The sequence below is a fragment of the Oryctolagus cuniculus genome, chromosome 19, assembly GCF_051225735.1.
Source record: "Oryctolagus cuniculus isolate XC-2025 breed Fujian yellow rabbit chromosome 19, ASM5122573v1, whole genome shotgun sequence".
Lineage (NCBI taxonomy): Eukaryota > Metazoa > Chordata > Mammalia > Lagomorpha > Leporidae > Oryctolagus > Oryctolagus cuniculus.
The window spans coordinates 61,031,695-61,046,774 of NC_142885.1; the positions used below are offsets into that span (position 1 = coordinate 61,031,695).

The window sequence follows — 15,080 nt, forward strand, 5'->3', positions numbered from 1 at the left end:
AGTACCAGCTGTTGCAGCCATGTGGGGAGTGAATCAGCAGGTGGAAGATCTCTTTCTCTCCCTGTCTTGTCACCCTGCCTTTCAAATAAATACATCTTTAAAAAAAAATTCCTAAGTGTCCCAAGGCCTCCCAGTGTGCAACACATGGTATTATATGATTAAAAATGTGGACCTAATCCTCCACCTGCAGCACCGGTACTCCGGATTCTCATCCCAGTTGCTCCTCTTCCAGTCCAGCTCTCTGCTGTGGCCCTGGAAGGCAGTGGAGGATGGCCCAAGTCCTTGGGCCCTGCATCCGCATGGGAGACCAGGAGAAGCACCTGGCTCCTGGCTTCGGATCAGCGCAGCACACCGGCCGTAGCAGCCATTTGGAGGGTGAACCAATGAAAGGAAGACCTTACTCTCTGTCTCTCTCTGTCTAACTCTGCCTGTCCAAAAAAATAAATGTGGACCCTGGAGGTGGCAGCTTCCACCTGAACATCTGCCCACGGCTTACCTGTTGTATGTTCTGGGGCAAGGTAAGGTTTTCAGGCTATTTTCCTACTGAAAATGGGGTGATGATCATGTTTAATTTGAGATGTTGAAAAGTGGGGGTTTTCTCTGTCTCTATACGTCTGAAATAAAATTTTTTAATGTCAAAATTTAAAATTTAAAGATTTTTTTAATTTAAATTTTTAATTTTTTTTAAAGGAAAGATTTGGGACAGGCAATATGGCATGGTGATTGAGTTGCTGCTGGGGCACCCACATCCCACATCAGAGTGGCTGGGTTCCAGGGTCAGCTATCTCACCCTGGGAGACAACAGGTGATGGCTCAAGTACTCGGTCTCTGCCACCCATGTGTGAAATCCAGACTGAGTTCATGTTGTTGGCTTCAACCAGGCCCAGCTCTGCAAGGGACTGTTGTAGGCATCTGGGGAGTGGGCCAGCATAAGGGTCATCTCTCTCCATGTCTCTCCAACTTTCAAATGAAATGCAAATAAATAAAATTTAAAAAGGAAATCATTAAATGAATGCATAAAAATACCAACCTCTTTAGTAAATCTGTGATGACATACTAGCTACTATTGTCATTTATGTAACTTTTTAATAGCTTTCAGTTACCTTGCTTCTTAATTTTGTATGAGTTTCATTTTTTTGTTTACTTTTTGAGATTTTATTAACACATACATAATCACCTTCCAAAGGGTGCACAGGTCATGAAGTGTAACTGTGAATTTTCTAGAGTGGATCCCAGTCATACAATCAGTCCCAAAGCACAGAACATAGCATCACCTACACCCAGAAGCACCCACTCAGGTGCCCTCCTAGTCACTACTTCCCCAGGATGATTGCTACTAAAAAGTCCAACACCACAGATTGTTTTGATTATCTTTGAATTTTATATAATCTTTGGGTATATACCCTTTTGTGTCTCACTTTGGCTCCATATTACATTGGTAACATACACTCATGTTGTTGCATCTATAATAATAGTATACATAGTATCCTACCATGTGAATATTCAACCATGTATTTGTATCCTCTCCTGTTGATGGAAATTTGGGTGGTTTCCAGTTTGGGCATGATCTGAGTAGTGCTAGGATTATCCTTGTGCATTTCTTCGGGTGGGCATATGGGCACATTAGTGCTGGTGATGGGATGGATAGTGCATAGAGCAGGCATAGGTGTGGTGCTAGCAGACAACGCCAAGCAATCACTCATAGCGCTTGTGCCACTCTGCACTCCCTTGTGAGAGCGCTCCAGGTGCTCTTTATGCTTGTCCCCTGGTATTCTCTCTTTTCCATTTTAGCCATTGCTATCAGTGTGCTGGTTTTGCTGTTGAGAAAGCACTCTGACAAAAAAACAATGCAAAGAAATAGTGGGAAATAAAAAATCTGCTCCGAGCCCTTAAACTCTTAACATTTGCATACGCACTTCCCAGACCTGTGACACAGCATGGCATTCTACTTCTCTGCGCCTGGTTTCTTGTGCTTCAAATGAGACTAATAACATCCCCCGGGGAATCCAGAGCCCTTGTTTCCAGGAATGCTGTGTGGGCATTTGTGAACTCCTACTCCATCCTGTTTTAAGTCCATTTTCTCTCTGGATGCTGGCACTGACTCATGCGCTGGGGCTGCCCACCAATAACCAACTGTAATGATTAGGTCGAGGTAGTAATTTCTGTGCTTGGAAACTGAGGGCTTAATGGGTCACGCTGCTCTCACAACAGGACGTTCAAATACAAGATTACAACACCAAGGTGGTACAGGGTTTGTTTTCTTCCTATTTACTAAATTAAGATGTGAAAACAGAACCCAGCGAACATTTAAAACTGTGCACCTATTTTAGTACTCTGAACTGTCTCATTCGTGGGCCAAGTGTGGTGTCTCTGCCACCAGAATGCAAAATTGAACTCGTGAGGATAAGACCTCAGAGAGAACTTCCCCAGTGATCCTTCCATGGTGGGAGTTGGGAAACAAGTTGAACTGGTCACAGAAGTCTTCCAACGGTGACTTCAGTGCAGCCAGTGCTAGGGTTCCAGGACCACTTCAGCTGGGACCGAAGACAATGGGACAAAGTGACCCAGGTGCAGTTTAGGGAAATCCTGTTCCTTTTTTTTTTTTTTTTTTTTTTGACAGGCAGAGTTAGACAGTGAGAGAGAGAGACAGAGAGACAGAGAGAAAGGTCTTCCTTTTCCATTGGTTCACCCCTAAAATGGCTGCCATGGCCAGTGCACTGCACCGATCCGAAGCCAGGAGCCAGGTGCTTCTCCTGGTCTCCCATGCGGATGCAGGGCCCAAGGACCTGGGCCATCATCCACTGCCTTCCAGGGCCACAGCAGAGAGCTGGACTGGAAGAGGAGCAACCGGGACAGAATCCGGTGCCCCGACCAGGACTAGAACCCCAGGGTGCCAGTGCCGCAGGCGGAGGATTAGCCTATTGAGCCACAGCGCCAGCCAATCCTATTCTACTTTTCCTTCATATTCACATCAACTGGGTCATTCAGATATCTGCAAACCACACACACACATACACACACACAGGGGTACTTGCAAATGTCTGTGTAAAATGAGATTTAAAGATGTTTATTTTGGTACAAAAATTTTTCAAGACCAATGCATAATTTTTCACATATGCATTTTCCAGAAACTTTCTGAAACACTCCCATATAATCACAATTCACCCAAGTATCACTGGACATTTAACTAGAATTTCAGCAACAAGATCCTTTCCATTACCATTCAACCCACTGGTCCTCCACCTTTCAAAGGGAAATTTCTGATGGTTAGAGCTAGAAGTAGTCCTATTTACTTGTTACACAAATCGGATGACAACAGAGGACAAATGACTCACACGGGTTAATTTAGGGACTGGCTGTCTTCAGATTTCCTAATTTCTGACCCTGATATTTTCTCCAAATCCCATCAGGACATTGGGAGTTGGCCTGCAGCTGGCAGTAGTAAAGACCCTATTTGTGATTGCTGGGGCTCTTTCCACTGGCAAATGTATGAAACACCTGTTCATCTTCAGAGTCGCATTACATGGTGTCTTCATGGAAATCTCCCTGAATATTTTCATCTGGTCCAGGTAAAATCAATTCCTTTATCTGTCTGTCCATTTTATGGATTTCTCTATTCTATCATCTCTTTCTTTCCTTCTTTCCCTCTTTTGTTCCTTCCTTTTTTCAATTCTTTTCCTTCCATCCTTGCCCAAATGTATCACATTTGATCAGAATGTGTTATACACTTGTCTCTCTCCTTAAATTTGAGAGCTTCCTGATATCGGGGACCACTGAGACTCATCTTCGCCTTATGCACCATGGTTGTCACAGGGAGAGGGGCAGAGCAGGGAGGGAGGACAGAGAGAAGAAAGAGAAAGGTGATATTGGGATAAGGAAAGAAGAAAGAGGAAAGGAGAGAAGAGAGCAATACTGTGGGCACTGTGCATTCTGCACCCTGAGCACTCATATCCTCTTCTGTCTTCTGCCCTGGCCTCCTCTCAGCTGTTGCAGGCATTTGTGGGAGTGAACCAGCAGATGAAAACTTTGTCTCTCTGCCTCTTGAGAAAAAATAAGTAAATCAAGCCCAGCATAACTTGGGTAAGCCTCTCTGTCATTCTGGTACATGGGAACTTTAGCTTGCAAAATACAGGTTTGGCCTACAATCTCAAGGTGTCTTCCACCTCTGACAGCCCACAGACCTCAACTGGTTTTCCTGCAGCTCCCACCCAGTCCCACCACAAAGATCTCTTCGAAGCCCTCACTTTGCAGGTTAGCAAGCATCTCTGTTCTCCCAGGACGGATGAGTTTCCAGCAACACGGGGCTTTCAGGCTTTCAGTGCTGGCACTTGGAGCAGCCTAGGGAACTGTGACAAATCGGTCCCCAGATGGGCATCTTCCCTGTGGCTGATGCAGCCCCTTTGGCAATTCATATTTTAAGGAGCTAAAGTGACTGAGACCTGTGTGGGAGCAACAGTGAGTGTCTTGTAAAAACATCCATTGATTTTTACATGATGCACGTCAAACACATTCTTTGTAGAAAAGGAGAGAGAAAGAGGGGGAGGGGGAGGGGAAGAGGGAGGGGGAGGGGGAGGGAGAGAGATAGAATGAATGCATATGAAAGACAGCAGGAGTGCAGTATTTCAGCACCACTGCCAGTCCGACAAGATTTCCCAGGATGGGTAATGCTTCTCTTTGAGCAGAATATAACAGATTTTGCAACTGAGAAGCCAGAACATGATTTGATGTCATCCATATGTACGTCTCTTTCTGCACTTACAGCACAGAGGCGGCCCTGGGTGGGTTCAGGGTGAAACTGCTCAGTAAGACAGAGACTATGGCGATGGCCCACCAGAGCAGAGCTGGGCAGGGAAGGAAGGTTATCTAGTTCTTCCTCGCAAAACTGTTTTCACAGCTGATGACCCTATCATAGCTAATAACAACAGCCACATTTTATCCACCACTCAAACATGCTAAAAGGTTTGGCTACTGTGGCAGAGTCAACTTGGAGTGCCCTGCCTGAGTTTTCTCCCTCCTGGGTGGGGGGTGAAGAACCCTCGAGTTTTTGCTGCTTCAGTCTCTCTTGATGATATGAGCAGCCACCTTGAAGGTCCAACCAGTGCTGTAGGAGCAGAGGCGTCACATGGCACCTAGTAGTTAGACCTTCCCTCAGCCTTGCTTTTATTTCTCCTGCTGTTTGGATGGATGCCATCTGTGTGGATGCAAACGAATTCAACAGTCTAGGGAGGGAGAAGCAACAGCAAGAAGGGTCCTGGGCCCCTGAATGACCTTGTGGAACAGAGAAGCTGTCCCAGCCTGAACTGCTTGCCTTCTTCTCTACATTTAAGTCACAATTATTCTGGGCTGCTGTTACACACAACTGAACCTATTCTGATACATTGACCCATCCAACGATTACTACCACTAAAGATGAGAAGTTAGGTACCCTGGTGATTGACCTAGCTGGTGGCAGACGTAATGGCAGCGTCTAGTCCTGATTCACATACAATCTGGGATCCTGTTCTTGCTCTGCTAGCATCCCCACTTATTTTCATTTATCTTCAACTCTGTATTTTTTGAGAGTGAGTGAGTGAGCTCTCATCTGCTAGTTCACACCCCAAGTGCCTGTAATAGCCGGCTGGACCTAGTCAGAAGCCAGAAACTGAAAACCCAATCCAGTCTCCTATCATGACAGGCAAGAACCCAACTACTGAGCCATCACCACTGCCCCTCGGGGTCTGCAGGAAGCTTCAGTTAGGAACTGGAACCGGGAGTCAAACCCAGGAACTCTGATGTGGGGTGCAGGTGTCTTTGCCACCAGGCCAAACACCTGCCCCTTCATTTGTGTAGTGCCATCTCGTTTTCCAATTGTCTACCATCAGTTTCTCAGTACAGATGCACAACGTATTGTTCTTGTTAGCCAGACTATGCGAGGAGACTTGATTCAAGTCATCCAGGAAAGAGGGATGGATGTGGGATTAAAATCCTCATCTCCAGACTTGGAAATCTTGCCCATCTGCAAGGGACTCCACCAGCCTGGTTCTCCTTGTAGAACACCAGTTCATGTGCCCAGGAGTTTACCGGCTTCTCCTAATATTTTCTAGCAGTCTAAGCAATTCATTCAAGTTTCAGATTCAAGGATACTTAATGGCAATTGCTTTCTTTAAATTAGAGTGCATTTGACAGAAAATAATAATTTGTTAGCTGCATATTATTGAAACTATGGTCAACTTGAGTCTCCCCTCCCAGAGATAATATCTTTTTGACTAGGTTTATTCATAATTTTTGTCAGTGAAAAGGGATTTTAAACACCAGCTCTTTGAGCAAACAAATGATTTAATTCAGGCACAACCTGTCAAGTTTCGCTTATTGAGGTTTAACAACATTACATAATTCTTATAATCAATTTAGCGTCCTTGAAACAGCCGGCTTAGCTCCCCAGTGCTGAAGTTTCTGACAGACGCTCTTTTTTCTTGTATATTTCCTAACTGTAGATTCTAATTCTGTGTTCCAGTTCATTAGTGCCGTCTTTAATTTTAGACAACCCGTATCTGTTAAGGAACCCAAAATTCCATCTTTGTTTCCATAGGTGGTTATGTGTGTGCCAGAAGGTGCTTAGCTGCTGACATAAATAGATGACGTCTCACTTACGAAAAGCACTGTCGCCTCACTGGGCAGATGTCTCTTCATGATGGTGACTAAATATAACTCGGCATGCTGATTTTAGGGCAAAGATGGCTGTACATCTCAAACATAAGAATGAAGCTATTGATTAGAAAGATGTCACTTTGATTTCTTGATTATGGAGATAGCACCCTTTGCAGAGAAACGTTGAAACCCTGAAAACTAAGTCTCTTTCATGAGCACATTTCATGATGAATATCAGCTGAAAACTCTGTCCACCCAGAAGTTAAAAGGCTGGATTGTCTCAGTCCTTTGCTTTCAGTAATGAAACAACGTAAGTATGAAGAGAAAGTTCTGTGGGAGGTACAATCTGAACGAGTCTACTACTACTACTAAGATGATAATAATTGCTGCTATATTTCAATGCTTGTTATGTATCAGCCATTGTGCTAAGCACTGAATTTATGCATTCATTCCATTTTCCCAAGTGATTACGATCAGAGAAGGTTGTATTTACCACAAAACACACAGAGCTTACGTCTTAGGCCCCTTCCTGTGAATGGACTCTTTCTAAAGCTCTAGCAATGTGTTTGCATGGGTACTTGTATTCTGATAATTTGCATATGTCTTATGTTTAACCACAATGCATTAAGGCTGCTCATGCTTTTGTATTTGAACTTATCCTCTTGTTGCACATTCCCTCCTATTGGCTGGTTGGTCGGTACAGGAGAGACTGGACCTATCATGAAATCCAGCTAAGGTCAGATATCGGGAGAGGATTTAGTGAATGTTTATGTGGTCCTCAAGCATCCCCATGTATGCTTAACCAACTGCAAGTTGCCAGGTTGTAGGCACAGCTTCCAGGAGTACTCCTGCTGTGGCTGTGCTGACCCACCTGTACTCTGATGAAAACAGAGGAGCTGGAGGAAGTGTTGCTAAGGGGAATGAAGAAATACGGCATGTCTACCACCTGTATTTCCTTTGGATACATACCCAAAGTTGAAGAAGACAGAGGAGGAGGAGAAATAATGATGTGGATAACAGAAGAGAAATAAGGTTTCAGTGTCCCTACTTCATACTGAAATGTGATCTCCATTGGTATTAGGAAGTGACTGGATGCATGGGCATATGGGTTATGGAGGAAGTGGCTCCACTATCAACTCAAGGACTCTCCAGCTAAGTAGTGTCTTGCCTGTGATGTCCTTTTTCATTCTAAATAAATATTCACTTTCATAACTAAATGTTCTGTTTTAAATTTTCTATTCTTTTGAAGAGCAGCTACAAAATATGAAGTTCAGACTCCACCAAAGGATGAGAATGACTGAAACGATAGGTTTTCTCTCACACATCATAAAACATCAAGAGGCGAATGGGCTGGAGGAGAGTTAATTCAGCACGTCTACACCATCAGGGTTCCTGGAGCTCTGGGATTCTCTCGGCTTTCCCCCCGTAATTGCGAGAGGACTACTGTGGCATCAGGCATCAGGAAATCACACAACAACGTCTAGATAATGAAGAAAAAGGAGATGGGTTTGCCCTCCTCAAGCCTGTCCTTTGTTAAAAGGATGGGAAACATTTCCCCCACAGACCTGTCGTATCCTGCATGCAGCAGAGCTCATAGGACCGAGCCTAGTCACCAACGGATGGGAATATGATGAATCAATCTGCAAGCCAAAGTGCAGCCCTCGTCTGATGTCAACCAACAAACGGATTTTCCTGGGTAATCAATAGGGTCCCAGTAGGGGATGGGATCATGGATGAGTTTAGTGTCCTTATAAGACCACCGAGAGCTCTCTGGCCTTTTCCCTCGAGTGAGAACAGAGAGGGGACGGCCATCTACAAACCCGGAGCAGGCCCTTGTCGGTTGCCAAACCTGCCCACCCCTTCTAGCCTCCAGAACTGGGACAAAACACGTGTCTGTTGTTTATGAGCCACCCAGTCTATGACAATTCTTTAAATTTGTATTTGACTATTTGAAACACACACACACACGCAGGTATCTTCCATCCACTCCCCAAATGCCTGCAGCAGTCCAGGCTGGGCTAGGCGGAAACCAGGAGTCTGGAACTAATTTCGAGTCTAGTTCATGCATGGCAGGAACCCGTGAACCTCAACCACCACCTACTGTCTCCTACAGTGCGCCTTAGCAGGATCAGATTCGGAGCCAGAACTCACACGCAGGCACTCTGATTATGGTAATATTTTTATAGCAGTCTGAATGGACTAAGGCAATCAGTGCCCATTCTTTATATCACTAAGCCTTCAATTGTTTATGTACAAAGTGATGTGTGTGAAGTCACACATTTCAAAAGTGGTGAATTAGAAAACCCACATGTATTGTGCCCTCAAGCCCAACTAATGCCTTAGACTGTATCTTGTAGCTTTCCCAACCCACAGGACTGTGTCCTTGGTGCACATGCATAAACGGTAGAAGCTCTCTTTGCAAATGGCTTGGATACACACTTCAATTGGACAGTCACCAGCTTATCTGCTGGCAGAAGTTGTCTATAGTTGTCTGGGACAATCTCCTTCATAAAATCTGAAGCCAGCACCCTCTTCACTTAGTTCTCAATGTTTCTTTCTTCTATGGGGTTAAAAGTTAGTGCCAGTCAAAGTCTGGCTCCCTTGCCACTGCGTCCAATGTGTAGTGCATCCTAGGATGTGTCTTTTAACATCTGGCTTGTTGGAGGTCACTGTGACCAACAGCTGTTGCCTGCATGGAATGGAGACTGGCAGACTGATTTGTTTTGACATGGAAGGAGGGCTGTTGGAATGAATTGTTCACTTGTCATCTGAGGGAGACAGCAGTGGGGACCCTGGCAGCAGGTGTAATTCTTACTTGAAATGATGCCACTGGGAAGGCTAGGGGAACTGCAGCAGAAGCCCCACTCCTGGACGCAGGGGACAGGGTCTGCATGTGGCCTCCATCACCACAATGGGTGTTTGAGGTGGGGGAGAGATGTCATTTTTAGGTTATTTGGCTCCCAAAGGAAATGGACATTTGGGAAGCAAACCTAGAGACGAAGATTTGAGTGCATGGAATCTACTGGGCAAGTAGTTTCAGGAAATGCTGGTGTGTGTGTGTGTGTGTGTGTGTGTAAGGTGAGCAGAGGGAAACGACACAGGGACAAGAGAAAGCCAGTTAATAGTGCTATCAAGCAGGTTCCTGATGCCAGGCCTCCATTCTCTGGGGGAACTCCAGGTGCTCATACGTGTCTCAGAGTAGTTCTACTACATCTGGGCATTGATGTCCCAGTTTCCTGTCCGTCACTGGCTGAAGGTTACTCCAGGGAGCACTTACTCTTTTGCATTTCTGGTCTGCCTCCCATGAAGGCCAATCCTGCTCCCAGAGGTAGTGTCGCTCCTCCTCTTCGTGGAGGAACGACACAGGACCCTGCGCTGTTCTTTCGTCTGCTCGGCCCTCCCCGGGTTTGCTGCTGGTTCTTCCCGGGTTGGCTACTATCCCTTCCACCTCCGTGGAAGGGCAGTTCCCCCTGGCCACATTCCCCACTTCCGCAGGGGAGCGGCACACCGCCGGCCGGCTCTCTCGGGGGCTGCACAGGTGTTCCTTCAGCTAGATGTTCCCCTTAGATGTTTCTGGTGCATGCCGTCTCTCTCCTCCTTTATAGTCCTCCTTCGCCAATCCCAACTCGACTGCCCACACGCCGAGTACGCTGCTCTCCTCCAATCAGGAGCAAGTCCTACAGTTTATTGGTTGAACTGGAGGCAGCTGTGTAGAAGCTGTTTTTCTCCTCTCCCAGCGCCATATTGTGGGGGAGCAGATGCATAGAATAAGTCTTAATTCCAGTAACTCAGTCTAGTCCGAATTGCTCCCCACAGGTAGAGAAAGCAGCAGGCAGTCAGAGTCAGACGCTCTTGGCGGGTGCAGGCGAGTTCTGGGAGGCAGGGCACTGACAGCATTTGCTCCAATGGCAGCCCTTGTGCTAAGTGCCTTCCCTATGCAAACCCCACAGCAGCCAATGTGCAATGAGTATTTGCTGTGCCCGCAACACGTATCCTCTACATCCTCACTTTTCAGAGAACGGTCCATAGACCAACAGAATCTGCATCAGCTGGGGGCTTATGAGAACTGCAGAACCTCAGAGCCCACCCCAGACCTGCTGAGTGAGAACTGAATTGTATTCAGATCCCCCAGAAATTCACAAAGTCACAGGCGCCCTTACCATGTTGGTGCTGGAAGACCATAGCCACCCTCAACCTGCTGAGCATCTGTGAAGTTGTCTTGTGGCCAGCGCAAGGCAAAAAAGCCACTTACTCAGGGATGGCACTGTGGCACAGTAGGGAAGCCAATGCCTACAATTCTAGCACCCCACACAGTCACCAGTTTGAGTCCCAGCTGCTCCACTTCAGATCCAGCTCCCTGCAAATGCACCTGGGAAAGCAAGAGAAGATGGTCCAAGTGCTTGGGCCCCTGCCACCACGTGGGAGACTAAGATGAAGCTCCTGGCTTCAGCTTGGTCCAGTCCTGGCCATAGGAGCCATTCAGGGAGTGAATCAGCACATGGAAGATGTAGCTCTCTGTCTCTGTAATTCTGCCCTTCGAATAAATAAAATAATCTTTTAAAAATCTTTAAAAAAAGAAAGCTGCACGTTCACAGTAGAAACAGGAAGAATCGTACCAGGAGAGACAAGGCAGCTCAACCAGGAGACTGGGGGTGCCAGCATGAGTGGGCTGGTCTCAGAGCACATGGCAATCATCCCAGGAACTCATGGAAACAACTTGGAGATTTCTGGGAGGAGCTTAAGTCACACAGCTTTGTGACAGGACAAAGAACCATTGCAGCTTAAGTGTTTGGGTTAATTTGGCTCAACTGGCTGTTAAATCAGGTGAAACCTGGACCATTGAGCATATATCTGCTTGTGTGCTATACTGTGAACACCTAAAAGGAAAGACCGGGCCTTGTGTAATTCTGTATTTGTAGCATCTAGTACACGTCGCTGGTACTCAGTTGATGCTTGCTGAATGACCCAATGAACTCCATTCCTTCAGTCATTTAACAAATATTGTTGAGTGTCTCTTTTAGTCCAGGGACTGTGTTAGTGCTGAGGGAGCATTGGCAAACTCATCTTATTTTTGGTTGCCCTTCTGAAGCAAGAATTCTCATGGGGTGTGGACGAGCAAAGAAACAAATTATTACATAACTGGAAATTGTGGAAGTGCCACAGGTGGTGTGCAGTGATAGGGAATAATTGGTAGGGGATGCCTTTGGTCGGGGTACCAAGAATGACCCCTTCAAGGCTGATGTTTAAGTCCAGAACTGAAGAATGAGACGGATGGAACTTCGGAGTGTGGGGGAGCATTCAAACAAACATCATGGCATGTGCAAGAGCCCCGAGACTAGAATTGGGTGGTTACATAAATTTATAAGAAATATAACCCACATCTTAGATTTCCAATCACCAAACAACCACCCGACTTGGGCAACAGAGAACCTCCGACACAAACCAGGGTGTGCGCAGGCCCTTGAGGCTGATTCGGTCTGTGCTTCTGCTAAGAGGGGAGTCATCCATTTGGAAAATTCAGGTAATGCAGAATTTGAGATTCTGTGCGATGCTGGCATCTGGGGCCTCAACATAAAATCCCACCTTATAAAAGCTTCTCGTTCATTATACCTCCCCCCTCTCCTGAGTGAGTCACAGCATTCGGAATGTGTCATTGTGTCACATTTCAGGACCATGCTTCCAAGAGAAAGGAATGCACTTTTTTTTCTGAATATAGCGAAAAAATTCCAGTTCTACTGTTACTATTTATGTGACCCTGAGCATGCTATTTGCATTCCCCAAGCCTGGTTCATCCTCTCTGGGCTAGCCAGGGCTATACTCACCCTGCACGCCTCACCCAGCGTCTGCAGAATTGGTTCAATATAGTTCAATAAGCATTTATTGAGCCTGAAAAGTCAATTACTCATTTGGCAAAGATTGATGGAATCCCGCTCTATGTTCCAGACTGTCTTAGGCTCTGGAGAGGTAATGACAAGCAAGATAGAACCATCCAGCTTCCAAGAGCTTAGGGTCTACCAGGAAAGACAGAGAATTAAAACATTGTAATGTTGATTTACAACCTACATGTGAGCAGGCAAGATACGGCAGAGATACTTATTTTCTGAGATCCAGGTAAGTGCCATTCTTAGCCTATCCGTTTCACGGATGATTCATTCTCAGGCATTAGCAGTGCTCACTTTTTTTACACAACACTTTGCAAAGGACCTGGATTTCAACACCTTGAGACATTGAGCAGAGACCTTGGTTATGCAGAGCCCAGACTCGTGACCCATGGAGAACGCAAGATCAAGTGTTTCTTAGCCACTAGGTTTTTGCTAGTTTGTTACATGACAACAGAAAATGAGTACAGTTTCCTCCAACCTTTTTGATCTACTCTGGTTTCTGCTGAAAATCCTATTACTCAAGCCCTCCTGGTTCCTGAAGGACCCTAGAACTATTGTTCCCAGGACGTCCAAGAAACAGCCATCACTCACGACCAGGAGCCCAGAGCCTGGGGCTGGAGGCACTGACACCAAATCCACACACCACTGGCACCCAGGAGCATGGCACTTCCTCTTGATTCTCCACTGCACTTGGGCACCTGAGCCCCAACACTAGAAGCATGTGCCAAGAAACACACATTTCCTAACAAGACCAACAACCTAATAAGCAACAGAGCCCTGTTTACAGTCAAATATTCAATTCAGGCAGTCTACACAGGATCCTTGGTCATTCCTCTTTCCCTCAAGCTCTACAGATGACAGAAACAATAAGATGGAAAGGGGGAATCCCACGCAACCAAGGAAGCAAGAAGGGGATGCCGTCAGTGGACCATAACCCGTGAAGCATTCCAACACGGAAGTCAGCGCGATGTGACTGAAAGACGGCGAGTTTGTGTGAAGAATGGAGGGGTGGGGGGCAAGATCGGCCACCGTGAGTGGGACTCCGTGCAAAGTAAAAACACCGGGGGCTTAGCTCAAACGTTAAGAGTTTCAAGATGAAAGCAGCGTAAAATTACGACAGCAGTGAGGCCCTTCGAAGCGGGCTCTCGTAACTGACCCTGGGGTGCTTCAGTCCCACTGAGAGCAGGGGGTGGAAAGGCGCAGCCATTTGCATGATGGGTTTGGAATTAGGTTTGGAATGGGGGCAGCTGATGAGTTCCAGCCCCTCCTCCCCAGGCCTGAAACTTTGCACCTGTTCCAATCAGTGGGCAGAATTGCTCTCCCAGCCCAGGCACTCTGTTAGTTTCAAAGGAATGCTGCAACAACGTACTATTACCCTCCAGTTGGCATAAAAGAAGAAATTCATTTTCTCACCGTTTTGAGAGTCCAAAGTCAGACGTCAACGAAGTAGTCTCCTTCCAAGGCTGTTCAAGTGAATCTGTCCTGTGCCCGTCCCCTGGCGACTAGCCGATCACCACGGCTGCTGCTCAGCGTTTTTGCCTTGATCTTTACATAGGATTTTCCCTGCATGCTTTTCTCCTCCAATCTTCCCTTTTTGTAAGATACCAGTCACACCCGAGCAGGGACCCACCTTTTTCCAGGATGATCTCATCTTAAATAATTACATCTGCAGTGAACCTACTTCCAAGTAAGGTCACGTTATAAGGCACTGAGGGTTAGGACTTCGACATAAAAATTCTAGGGTACACAGCTTAACCCATAAAAGGTCTATTCGTGGTGCTTGAGGTACAGGGTCCCATCCTGTCATAGGATTCCTCCCTTCCCAGGAAAGCAGCCCGTGGGGAAGCTGCCCTCCTGCACACCTCACTAGGCAATACATCTCTCCCCACAGTCACCGGCAGCAGGCGGCCATGAACAGACACTCGGCAAACCAGGACCATCAGACACTTGGGGCAAACCCGATGTCAGGGGACGCGATGGTTGCTTTTGAAGAATATCATTTGATCAAACTGCATCATCCAAAACAGATGGGCTTTGTAGTCCTCTGACAGCCCTGAATTGTTACCTTAATTATCCAGCAGGTGCAAACCTTTCTTGAGCTGCCTTACCTGCAATCAGGTTACAGAGCTCAAAAACATTGTGACTCCACTTGCGGCGTTACCCATAATCAGAGACGGGCAACCTGGGCCTCACATTGGAATCTCCTGGGGCAGCTTTCAGGCAATTAATGGCTTAGTTTTGCTATTTAAGTGGTCTGGGGTACACCTGGACACTTTTTTTTTTTTTTTGGAAGCTCTCAGGTGATCACGGCGTACAGCTAATGTTGAGAAGCACTGGCTTGGAGCTATCCCAGAACCCAGCCATCTGCATGGCTGTAATGATGCGTATTGATTGCAGATGGCATGGCACGGGTTTGTTGGAGGTTGTTTTTTTGTTTGTTGCTTCCAAATGAAATGCTTCAATATCTCTTCGCATTAACTCTGCCACACCATGTGCTCTGTTTTCTTTTCTTTAGCCTAACTTCTTTCAGTTGCTAGGGAGCCACATCTTTGTTGTTTAGCGCTGCATGTC

The 15,080-nt window shown here is 46.3% G+C and overlaps 1 long non-coding RNA gene across 3 annotated transcripts in view; it reads right to left on the reverse strand.

The window, feature by feature from the left end:
• Positions 1 to 14,608, reverse strand: part of LOC149120615 (uncharacterized) — an 80,089-nt gene extending 65,481 nt beyond the window's left edge. Inside the window, exon 1 of one of the 3 annotated variants that reach the window (XR_016226385.1) lies at positions 13,923 to 14,608. This is a non-coding gene — a long non-coding RNA (uncharacterized LOC149120615). The remainder of the gene's footprint in view (positions 1 to 13,922) is intronic. The other 2 variants (XR_016226386.1, XR_016226387.1) reach the window with 2 other exon arrangements.
• Positions 14,609 to 15,080: the final 472 nt, after the last annotated feature.